Source organism: Nerophis ophidion, linkage group LG15, assembly GCF_033978795.1.
Source record: "Nerophis ophidion isolate RoL-2023_Sa linkage group LG15, RoL_Noph_v1.0, whole genome shotgun sequence".
Lineage (NCBI taxonomy): Eukaryota > Metazoa > Chordata > Actinopteri > Syngnathiformes > Syngnathidae > Nerophis > Nerophis ophidion.
The window spans coordinates 4,726,206-4,738,678 of NC_084625.1; the positions used below are offsets into that span (position 1 = coordinate 4,726,206).

General features: G+C 42.3%; 1 protein-coding gene across 1 annotated transcript in view; it reads right to left on the bottom strand.

The window, feature by feature from the left end:
- Nucleotides 1–12,473, bottom strand: part of map3k22 (mitogen-activated protein kinase kinase kinase 22) — a 128,158-nt gene that overhangs the window by 114,473 nt on the left and 1,212 nt on the right. The window lies entirely within an intron of this gene.

A 12,473-nucleotide genomic window follows, 5' to 3' on the forward strand; every position in this document is an offset into this window, starting at 1 on the left:
GAGTTGTGTTGCACTGACACACACACACACTCACACACATCAGAGTTGTGTTGCACTGACACACACACACACACATCAGAGTTGTGTTACACTGACACACACACACACACACACACATCAGAGTTGTGTTGCACTGACACACACACACACACATCAGAGTTGTGTTACACTGACACACACACAAACACGTCAGAGTTGTGTTGCACTGACACACACACGTCAAAGTTGTGTTGCACTGACACACACACACACACATGTCACAGTTGTGTTGCACTGACACACACACATGTCACAGTTGTGTTGCACTGACACACACAAACACACAGGTCAGAGTTGTGTTGCACTGACAAACACACACACGTCAGAGTTGTGTTGCACTGACACACACACACACACACGTCAGAGTTGTGTTGCACTGACACACACACACACACATCAGAGTTGTGTTGCACTGACACACACATACACACCCGTCAGGGTTGTGTTGCACTGACACACACACGTCAGAGTTGTGTTGCACTGACACACACACACACATCAGAGTTGTGTTGCACTGACACCCACACACACACGTCAGAGTTGTGTTGCACTGACACACACACACACACATGTCAGAGTTGTGTTGCACTGACACACAAACATGTCAGAGTTGTATTGCACTGACAAACACACACTCATATCAGAGTTGTGTTGCACTGACACACACAAACATGTCAGAGTTGTGTTGCACTGACACACACACACATCACAGTTGTGTTGCACTGACACACAGAAACATGTCAGAGTTGTGTTTCACTGACAAACACACACATACATCAGAGTTGTGTTGCACTGACACACAAACATGTAAGAGTTGTGTTGCACTGACAAACACACACACACACACACACATCGGAGTTGTGTTGCACTGACACACACAAACGTGTCAGAGTTGTGTTGCACTGACACACACACACATCGGAGTTGTGTTGCACTGACACACACAAACGTGTCAGAGTTGTGTTGCACTGACACACACACACATAGAGTTGTGTTGCACTGACACACACACACATGTCAGGGTTGTGTTGCACTGACACACACAAACATGTCAGAGTTGTGTTGCACTGACACACACACACGCACACACACACATCACAGTTGTGTTGCACTGACACACACACACATAGAGTTGTGTTGCACTGACACACACACATCACAGTTGTGTTGCACTGACACACACACACAGAGTTGTGTTGCACTGACACACACACACATGTCAGGGTTGTGTTGCACTGACACACACAAACATGTCAGAGTTGTGTTGCACTGACACACGCACACACACACATCACAGTTGTGTTGCACTGACACACACAAACATGTCAGAGTTGTGTTGCACTGACAAACACACACACACACATCAGTTGTGTTGCACTGACAAACACACACACACACATCAGTTGTGTTGCACTGACACACACAAACATGTCAGAGTTGTGTTGCACTGACACACACACGTCAGAGTTGTGTTGCACTGACAGACACACAACACAAACTTGTGTGTCAGTAGACCGCCTTTATCACAACACTGAGCAGGGTGAGTCATGTGACCTATGACCTCGCCGCCTGCCAACCTCTTGGCTCCGAGTGTCTGGCTGGACTTCCTTCACTACAGGAAACCACAACACGTTAGCACTGATTAAAAGGGGCTATTATTATATCTGTAGAAATATATGTACATATACACACGTGTGTGTGTGTGTGTGTGTGTGTGTATATATATATATATATATATATATATATATATACATATATATATATATATATATACATATATCCATCCATTTTCTACTGCTTGTCCCTTTTGGGGTTGCGGGGAGCCTATCTCAGCTGCATTTGGGCGGAAAGCGGTATACACCCTGGACAAGTCGCCACCTCATCACAGGGCCAACACAGATAGACAGACAACATTCACACACTAGGGACCATTTAGTGTTGCCAATCAACCTATCCCCAGGTGCACGTCTTTGGAGGTGGGAGGGGCCTATCCCCAGGTGCATGTCTTTGGAGGTGGGAGGGGCCTATCCCCAGGTGCACGTCTTTGGAGGTGGGAGGAAGCCAGAGTACCCTGAGGGAACCCATGCAGTCACGGGGAGAACATGCAAACTCCACACAGAAAGATCCCGAGCCCGGGATTGAACCCTGGACTACTCAGGACCTTCGTATTGTGAGTCAGACGCACTAACCCCTCTACTACCGTGCTGCCCACACACACACATATACATACATACATATATATATATATATATGTCTTAATTGGATTATCCAGAGAATAGTGCTCGATACCGTGGTAGGTGTGGGAAAAATCACAAGACTACTTCATCTCTACAGAACTGTTTCATGAGGGGTTCCCTCAATCATCAGGAGATTTTAATGGAAGCATTCACATACAGAACATCCACCTGGAAAACAAGCGGATCGCAACCAAACTGGACATTGAGGACAGGGTGGACACCACAGCCAACAAGGAAGCTTTCATCACATCGAAGGACCACAAACCCAACTTCGCAAATAACCCAACATGCCGACTAGTAAACCCAACTAAATCCGAAATAGGAGAAATCTGCAAAATTACAGAACATCCACCTGGAAAACAAGCGGATCGCAACCAAACTGGACATTGAGGACAGGGTGGACACCACAGCCAACAAGGAAGCTTTTATCACATCAAAGGACCACAAACCCAACTTCGCAAATAACCCAACATGCCGACTAGTAAACCCAACTAAATCCGAAATAGGAGAAATCTGCAAAATTACAGAACATCCACCTGGAAAACAAACGGATCGCAACCGAACTGGACATTGAGGACAGGGTGGACACCACAGCCAACAAGGAAGCCTTCATCACATCAAAGGACCACAAACCCAACTTCGCAAATAACCCAACATGCCGACTAATAAAACCCAACTAAATCCGAAATAGGAGAAATCTGTAAAATTACAGAACATCCACCTGGAAAACAAGCGGATCGCAACCGAACTGGACATTGAGGACAGGGTGGACACCACAGCCAACAAGGAAGCTTTCATCACATCAAAGGACCACAAACCCAACTTCGCAAATAACCCAACATGCCGACTAATAAAACCCAACTAAATCCGAAATAGGAGAAATCTGTAAAATTACAGAACATCCACCTGGAAAACAAGCGGATCGCAACCGAACTGGACATTGAGGACAGGGTGGACACCACAGCCAACAAGGAAGCCTTCATCACATCGAAGGACCACAAACCCAACTTCGCAAATAACCCAACATGCCGACTAATAAACCCAACTAAATCCGAAATAGGAGAAATCTGCAAAATTACAGAACATCCACCTGGAAAACAAACGGATCGCAACCGAACTGGACATTGAGGACAGGGTGGACACCACAGCCAACAAGGAAGCTTTCATCACATCAAAGGACCACAAACCCAACTTCGCAAATAACCCAACATGCCGACTAATAAAACCCAAATAAATCCGAAATAGGAGAAATCTGCAAAATTACAGAACATCCACCTGGAAAACAAGCGGATCGCAACCGAACTGGACATTGAGGACAGGGTGGACACCACAGCCAACAAGGAAGCTTTCATCACATCAAAGGACCACAAACCCAACTTCGCAAATAACCCAACATGCCGACTAATAAAACCCAACTAAATCCGAAATAGGAGAAATCTGCAAAATTACAGAACATCCACCCGGAAAACAAGCGGATCGCAACCGAACTGGACATTGAGGACAGGGTGGACACCACAGCCAACAAGGAAGCCTTCATCACATCGAAGGACCACAAACCCAACTTCGCAAATAACCCAACATGCCGACTAATAAACCCAACTAAATCCGAAATAGGAGAAATCTGCAAAATTACAGAACATCCACCTGGAAAACAAACGGATCGCAACCGAACTGGACATTGAGGACAGGGTGGACACCACAGCCAACAAGGAAGCTTTCATCACATCGAAGGACCACAAACCCAACTTCGCAAATAACCCAACATGCCGACTAATAAACCCAACTAAATCCGAAATAGGAGAAATCTGCAAAATTTCAGAACATCCACCTGGAAAACAAGCGGATCGCAACCGAACTGGACATTGAGGACAGGGTGGACACCACAGCCAACAAGGAAGCCTTCATCACATCGAAGGACCACAAACCCAACTTCACAAATAACCCAACATGCCGACTAATAAACCCAACTAAATCCGAAATAGGAGAAATCTGCAAAATTACAGAACATCCACCTGGAAAACAAGCGGATTGCAACCGAACTGGACATTGAGGACAGGGTGGACACCACAGCCAACAAGGAAGCTTTTATCACATCAAAGGACCACAAACCCAACTTCGCAAACAACCCAACATGCCGACTAATAAACCCAACTAAATCCGAAATAGGAGAAATCTGCAAAATTACAGAACATCCACCTGGAAAACAAGCGGATCGCAACCGAACTGGACATTGAGGACAGGGTGGACACCACAGCCAACAAGGAAGCTTTTATCACATCAAAGGACCACAAACCCAACTTCGCAAACAACCCAACATGCCGACTAATAAACCCAACTAAATCCGAAATAGGAGAAATCTGCAAAATTACAGAACATCCACCTGGAAAACAAGCGGATCGCAACCGAACTGGACATTGAGGACAGGGTGGACACCACAGCCAAAAAGGAAGCCTTCATCACATCGAAGGACCACAAACCCAACTTCGCAAATAACCCAACATGCAGACTAATAAAACCCAACTAAATCCGAAATAGGAGAAATCTGCAAAATTACAGAACATCCACCTGGAAAACAAGCGGATCGCAACCGAACTGGACATTGAGGACAGGGTGGACACCACAGCCAACAAGGAAGCCTTCATCACATCGAAGGACCACAAACCCAACTTCGCAAATAACCCAACATGCAGACTAATAAAACCCAACTAAATCCGAAATAGGAGAAATCTGCAAAATTACAGAACATCCACCTGGAAAACAAACGGATCGCAACCGAACTGGACATTGAGGACAGGGTGGACACCACAGCGAAGGACCACACACCCAACTTCGCAAATAACCCAACATGCCGACTAATAAAACCCAACTAAATCCGAAATAGGAGAAATCTGCAAAATTACAGAATATCCACCTGGAAAACAAACGGATCGCAACCAAACTGGACATTGAGGACAGGGTGGACACCACAGCCAACAAGGAAGCCTTCATCACATCGAAGGACCACAAACCCAACTTCGCAAATAACCCAACATGCGGACTAATAAAACCCAACTAAATCCAAAATAGGAGAAATCTGCAAAATTACAGAACATCCACCTGGAAAACAAACGGATCGCAACCGAACTGGACATTGAGGACAGGGTGGACACCACAGCCAACAAGGAAGCTTTCATCACATCGAAGGACCACAAACCCAACTTCGCAAATAACCCAACATGCCGACTAATAAAACCCAACTAAATCCAAAATAGGAGAAATCTGCAAAATTACAGAACATCCACCTGGAAAACAAGCGGATCGCAACCGAACTGGACATTGAGGACAGGGTGGACACCACAGCCAACAAGAAGCCTTCATCACATCGAAGGACCACAAACCCAACTTCGCAAATAACCCAACATGCCGACTTATAAACCCAACTAAATCCGAAATAGGAGAAATCTGCAAAATTACAGAACATCCACCTGGAAAACCAGCGGATCGCAACCCAACTGGACATTGAGGACAGGGTGGACACCACAGCCAACAAGGAAGCCTTCGTCACATCGAAGGACCACAAACCCAACTTCGCAAATAACCCAACATGCCGACTAATAAAACCCAACTAAATCCGAAATAGGAGAAATCTGCAAAATTACAGAACGTCCACCTGGAAAACAAGCGGATCGCAACCGAACTGGACATTGAGGACAGGGTGGACACCACAGCCAACAAGGAAGCTTTCATCACATCAAAGGACCACAAACCCAACTTCGCAAATAACCCAACATGCCGACTAATAAAACCCAACTAAATCCGAAATAGGAGAAATCTGCAAAATTACAGAACATCCACCTGGAAAACAAGCGGATCGCAACCGAACTGGACATTGAGGACAGGGTGGACACCACAGCCAACAAGGAAGCTTTCATCACATCAAAGGACCACAAACCCAACTTCGCAAATAACCCAACATGCCGACTAATAAAACCCAACTAAATCCGAAATAGGAGAAATCTGCAAAATTACAGAACATCCACCTGGAAAACAAGCGGATCGCAACCGAACTGGACATTGAGGACAGGGTGGACACCACAGCCAACAAGGAAGCCTTCATCACTTCGAAGGACCACAAACCCAACTTCGCAAATAACCCAACATGCCGACTAGTAAACCCAACTAAATCCGAAATAGAAAAAATCTGCAAAATAATCCTGGACGGAATCAACACAAAAATCAAGAACAAAACACCACTCAACCAATGGAGAAATACAGCAGCAGTAATCAAATGGTTCAACAACATCCAACACAAACAACAACGCAACTTTATCTCCTTCGACATCGAAGAATTCTACCCTTCCGTCACGCAAGACCTACTGACCCAAGCACTAGACTTCGCCTCGGACTACGACTCAACCACAGGCAAAGAAAGAAACATCATCATCCACCCAAAGAACTCCAGACTCATCCACAACAGTACACCATGGCAAAAAAAGAACAATTCAACATTTGAAGTTACTATGGGGAGTTTTGACGGAGCAGAAACGTGTGAACTTGTTGGGAGTTTCCTCCTCACCCAGCTCGCTAGCCTCAACCTGAATCTTGGTATTTACCGTGATGACGGACTGGCAGTGTGCCGCGCCTCGCCAAGGAGCAGCGAGTATATGCCAAATCTTCAAAGAGAACGGCCTACGGATCACGATTGAAGCCAACAAGCAAACCGTCAACTTCCTTGATGTCACTTTCAACCTGAGAAATAACAGCTACCAACCATTCACGAAACCCAACACAACACTCCAATACGTGCACCATGACAGCAACCACCCACCCACCACCACGAAAAGAATACCCACCGGAATTAATAAAAGGCTATCAATGCTGTCATCTAGCAAGGCTGAATTCGACCAAGCAACCCCCCCGTACCAGAAAGCGGATACAACTTCACCCTCACCTACGAACCCACGCCAGGAAACCGACCAAAAAAGAGCAGAAAACGAAACATCATCTGGTACAACCCCCCATTCAGCAAAAACGTCTCAACTAACATTGGCCACAAGTTCCTCACTTTGCCCAAAGGCAACACCCTAAGAAAAGTATTCAACAAAAACAACATCAAATTGAGCTACAGCTGTATGAATAACATACAACAAATCATTTCAAATCACAATAAAGCAATTACAAAAGGACTGCCTGCCCACCGGCTGAACGACTCCGAAACCATTAAGGAATGTAACTGCCGCAGGAAACCTGATTGCCCTCTCAACGGGGGGTGCTTACAAACATCAGTCATTTACCAAGCAAAAGTAACACGCAAGGACATGAACACATCCAACACGTACGTAGGATTAACCGAAGGAGCGTTCAAAACAAAATGGAATAATCACAACGCCTCCTTTAGAAACCAGACTTTGCGGAATTCTACAGAACTCAGCAAGCACATTTGGAACCTCGAAGACAATAATGTTGAATATTCAATAACATGGCAAATTCTTGCATCCGGCACACCTTACAACAGTGGTAATAAAAGATGCAACCTATGCTTAAAAGAGAAACTATTTATTATATATCACCCAGACCTGTCATCCCTCAACAAGCGCAGCGAAATCATATCAGCATGCCGTCACAGACGGAAACACCTCCTAGGTAACACATGAGCCAATCACCACGGCCCCTACGCCTGCCTGTACCCACCCACTCTGTGCCCTATATAAACCATCCTATTATGTGAATGCTTCCATTAAAATCTCCTGACGATTGAAGGAACCCCTCATGAAACAGTTCTGTAGAGATGAAGTAGTCTTGTGAGATATATATATATATATATATATATATATATATTTTTTTTTTTTTTTTTTTTTTTTTTTGAACAGTTTTAGAACAATATTTGTAAACCAGCTCCGTAATATCATCAAAAGGTTGAGAGAATCTGTAGAAATCACTGCAAGTAAGCCATGATGTTACGGACCCTGGATCCCCTCAGGCGGTGCTGCATGAAAAAGTGACATCAGCGTGTAAAGGATATCACCACATGGGCTCAGGAACACTGCAGAAAAACCACTGTCAGTAACTACAGTTAGTCACTACATCTGAAAGTGCAAGTTGAAACTATACTATGCAAAGCCACAGCCATTTATCAACAACACCCAAGCTCATCTAAGACGGGCTGATGCAAAGAGAAAAATTGTTCCATGGTCTGACGGGTCCACATATATATATATACATATATAGTGCTTTATATTTCTATCTAAATGTCATTTTCACATTTTGACCGACAGAAATACAACCTGAGGGGTTGCAAGTTTGCTTCCCACCTATTGACATCCAAATCGCTGCCGTTGTGTCCTTGGGCAGGACACTTCACCTTTGCCCCCGGTGCCGCTCACACTGGTGAATGAATGATGAATGAATGATTGTTGGTGGTCGGAGGGGCCGTGGGCGCAAACTGGCAGCCACGCTTCCGTCAGTCTACCCCGGGGCAGCTGTGGCTACAGATGTAGCTTACCACCACCAGGTGTGAATGAATGATGGGTTCCCACTTCTCTGTGAGCACTTTGAGTATCGAACAATAGAAAAGCGCGATATAAATTTAATCCATTATTATTATTATTATTATATACACACATATATACATACATATACACACATATATATAAATATATATATATATATATATATATACACTCACATATAAACTTACTTGTACATATATATGTATATAAAATTGGCAACCGAAAAAAAAAAAGACTTTGATAGCAGTGCTGCCAAAAGTGGATGCAAGACTTACAACACTGTCAGCATGTCTGTGATGTGGACGTAACTAAGTGTAAACAAGTGTGACGTCATGCTCGGCGGACATCAAGGGACAGAATTCGAGTCTCGAAACTAGTCTACGTTCGATATCAGGCGTGTCAAACTGGTTTTCACTGGGGGCCACATCGCTGCCTTCAGAGGGCCGCTTTTAACAGTGAATAAAAATGTGTATATATAAATGTATAACTATCATTGTCTATGTATTTGATAATTATGTATTTTTTTAAGTACACTGTACAAAACAAAATCTTTAGATTGTAATGTGAAATAATAATTTTAACGTTTTTTTCTACAGCATATAAAATAAATAAATGGAATTAAAATTAAATGGAAAAAAAACGGTACCACTATATTCATTTTTACGGAAAAATTCATGCTAGTTTTTTTTATACACTGTAAAATCAACAATCGTTGTGTTTTATTAAAAGTATATTTTACTGTGAAAAATGTTCCTGCAAAAAATTTTGCATGAACAATTTCTTGGATTGAAATCGTAAGTCAATCAGACTTTCAAGTGTTGATCTTTATTTGAACAAAAACATTGTTTTGAAATGTTTGCTAATATCATAGTTTTATTATTGGAGACGATTAAAGTGTAAAGATGTGTAATTGCACACAGTACATTTACTTTTGTGATACATTTATTAAGGTATTTTATTAACACGCTTTCAGGGGCCACACAACTTAAATGTGGGGCCCCGGGCCCTGAGTTTGAAACCTGTGTTCTACATTAACACCAGAAGACGATACCATAGTTGTTGCTAGTTGTTTATTAATAGAAACAAAGTCATTAAAAGTTTCCAGGAACTTAAAATATGTTAATTATCATTAATAACATATTTGTTTTTCAATGTATGTTTACATTTTTCAATTATACCACTTTGTGAGCAAATGTGTGAGCAAATTTTCAATTATACCACTTTGTGAGCAAATGTGTGAGCAAATTTTTGAACAGTTTAAGAACAATATTTGTAAAACAGCTATTTCAGCTCCGTAATATCATCAAAAGGTTGAGCCATGATGTTACGGACCTTGGATCCCCTCAGGCGGTACTGCATGAAAAAGCGACGTCAGCGTGTAAAGGATATCACCACATGGTGATAGCTCAGGAACAGTGCAGAAAACCACTGTCAGTAACTACAGTTAGTCACTACATCTGAAAGTGCAAGTTGAAACTATACTATGCAAAGCCACAGCCATTTATCAACAACACCCAAGCTCATCTAAGACGGGCTGATGCAAAGAGAAAAATTGTTCCATGGTCTGACGGGTCCACATTTCAAATTGTTTTTGGAAACTGAGGACGGCCAAAGAGGAAAAGAACCATCCAAATTGTTCTAGGTGCAAAGTTGAAAAGCCGGCACCTGTGGGGGCGTTTTAGTCCAAGGCACCATTAATGCTGAAAGGTACAAGCAACATATGTTGAAATCCAAGCAACGTTATCATGGACGCCCCTGCTTATTTCAGCAAGACGATGCCAGACTAAAAGAGTGAAGGTACTAGACTGGCCTGCCTGTAGTCCAGACCTGTCCCCCGTTGAAAATAGTGTGGCTCATTACAAAGCCTACATCAAACAAGAATGGGAAATAATTCCACGTCAAAAATGTGTTTTTCGGTTCCCAAAGCTTTACTGAGTGTCGTTAAAAGGGAAGGCCATGTAACACAGTGGTAAAAATGCCTTTTTTTGCAATGTGTTGCTGCCATTAAATTCTAAGGTCGTGATTATTTGCAACAAAAACAAAAAGTTTCTCAGTGAGAACATTAAATATCTTGTATTTGCAGTCTATTCAAATAAATATAAATTGAAAAGGATTCGCAAATCATTGTTTTTATTTTCCATTTACACAACGTGACAACTTCACCTGATTTAGGTTTTGAATATAAAACCTGGCTGGAGGCGTTTAGGATGTTTTTGAACACTTTACAGGCGACGACCATTGACCCCATTGTTGGCTGACTTTTGCTAGCATTTATTTACGACTTAGAATGCATTAAAAATCAAAAATATGAGGATTGTGACTGTTTGACAACTTCAAAATAAAATTGCAGTTCCCCTTTTAGCAAAGTTTGGGCCTGTGGACTAAGAGGGCGCTTCTTCATACTGAAAAAAGTAAAAGTTTGATTATAAAGTCGTTTATTTCCTGTGTGTTCAACTCAATCCCGCCTTAGGTTTTGAATATAAAACCTTGCTGGAGGTGTTTAGGATGTTTTTGAACACTTTACAGGTGACGACCATTGACCCCGTTGTTGGCTGACTCTTGCTAGCATTTATTTACGACTTAGAATGCATAAAAAAAGAGAAAATATGAGGATTGTGACTGTTTGACAACTTCAAAATAAAAGCGCAGTTCCCCTTTTAGCAAAGTTTGGGCCCGTGGACTAAAAGGGCACTTCTTCATACTGAAAACAATGTTTAAAAGTAAAAGTTTGATTATAAAGTTGTTTATTTCCTGTGTGTTCAACTTCCTCCCGCCTTAAGTTTTGAATATAAAACCTCGCTGGAGGTGTTTAGGATGTTTTTGAACACTTTATAGGCGACGACCATTGACCCCATTGTTGGCTGACTTTTGCTAGCATTTATTTACGACTTAGAATGCATAAAAAAATCAAAAATATGAGGATTGTGACTGTTTGACAACTTCAAAATAAAAGCGCAGTTCCCCTTATAGCAAAGTTTGGGCCTGTAGACTAAGAGGGCACTTCTTCATACTTGAAAAAAATGTTTAAAAGGAAAAGTTTGATTATAAAGTTGTTTATTTCCTGTGTGTTCAACTTCCTCCCGCCTTAGGTTTTGAATATAAAACCTTGCTGGAGGCGTTTAGGATGTTTTTGAACACTTTACAGGCGACCACCATCGACCCCATTGTTGGCTGACTTTTGCTAGCATTTATTTACGACTTAGAATACATAAAAAGTCGGAAATATGAGGATTGTGACTGTTTGTCAACTTCAAAATAAAAGCGCAGTTCTCCTTTTAGCCTGTAGACTAAGAGGGCACTTCTTCATACTTGAAAAGAGATGTTTAAAAGTAAAAGTTTTATTATGAAGTCGTTTATGTCCTGTGTGTTCAACTTCCTCCCGCCTTAGGTTTTGAATATAAAACCTTGCTGGAGGTGTTTAGGATGTTTTTGAACACTTTACAGGCGACGACCATTGACCCCATTGTTGGCTGACTTTTGCTAGCATTTATTTACGACTTAGAATGCATAAAAAGTAGAAAATATGAGGATTGTGACTGTTTGACAACTTCTAAATAAAAGCGCAGTTCCCCTTTTAGCAAAGTTTGGGCCCGTGGACTAAGAGGGCACTTCTTCATACTGAAAAATAAATGTTTAAAAGTAAAAGTTTGATTATAAAGTCGTTTATTTCCTGTGTGTTCAACTTCCTCCCGCCTTACGTTTTGAATAT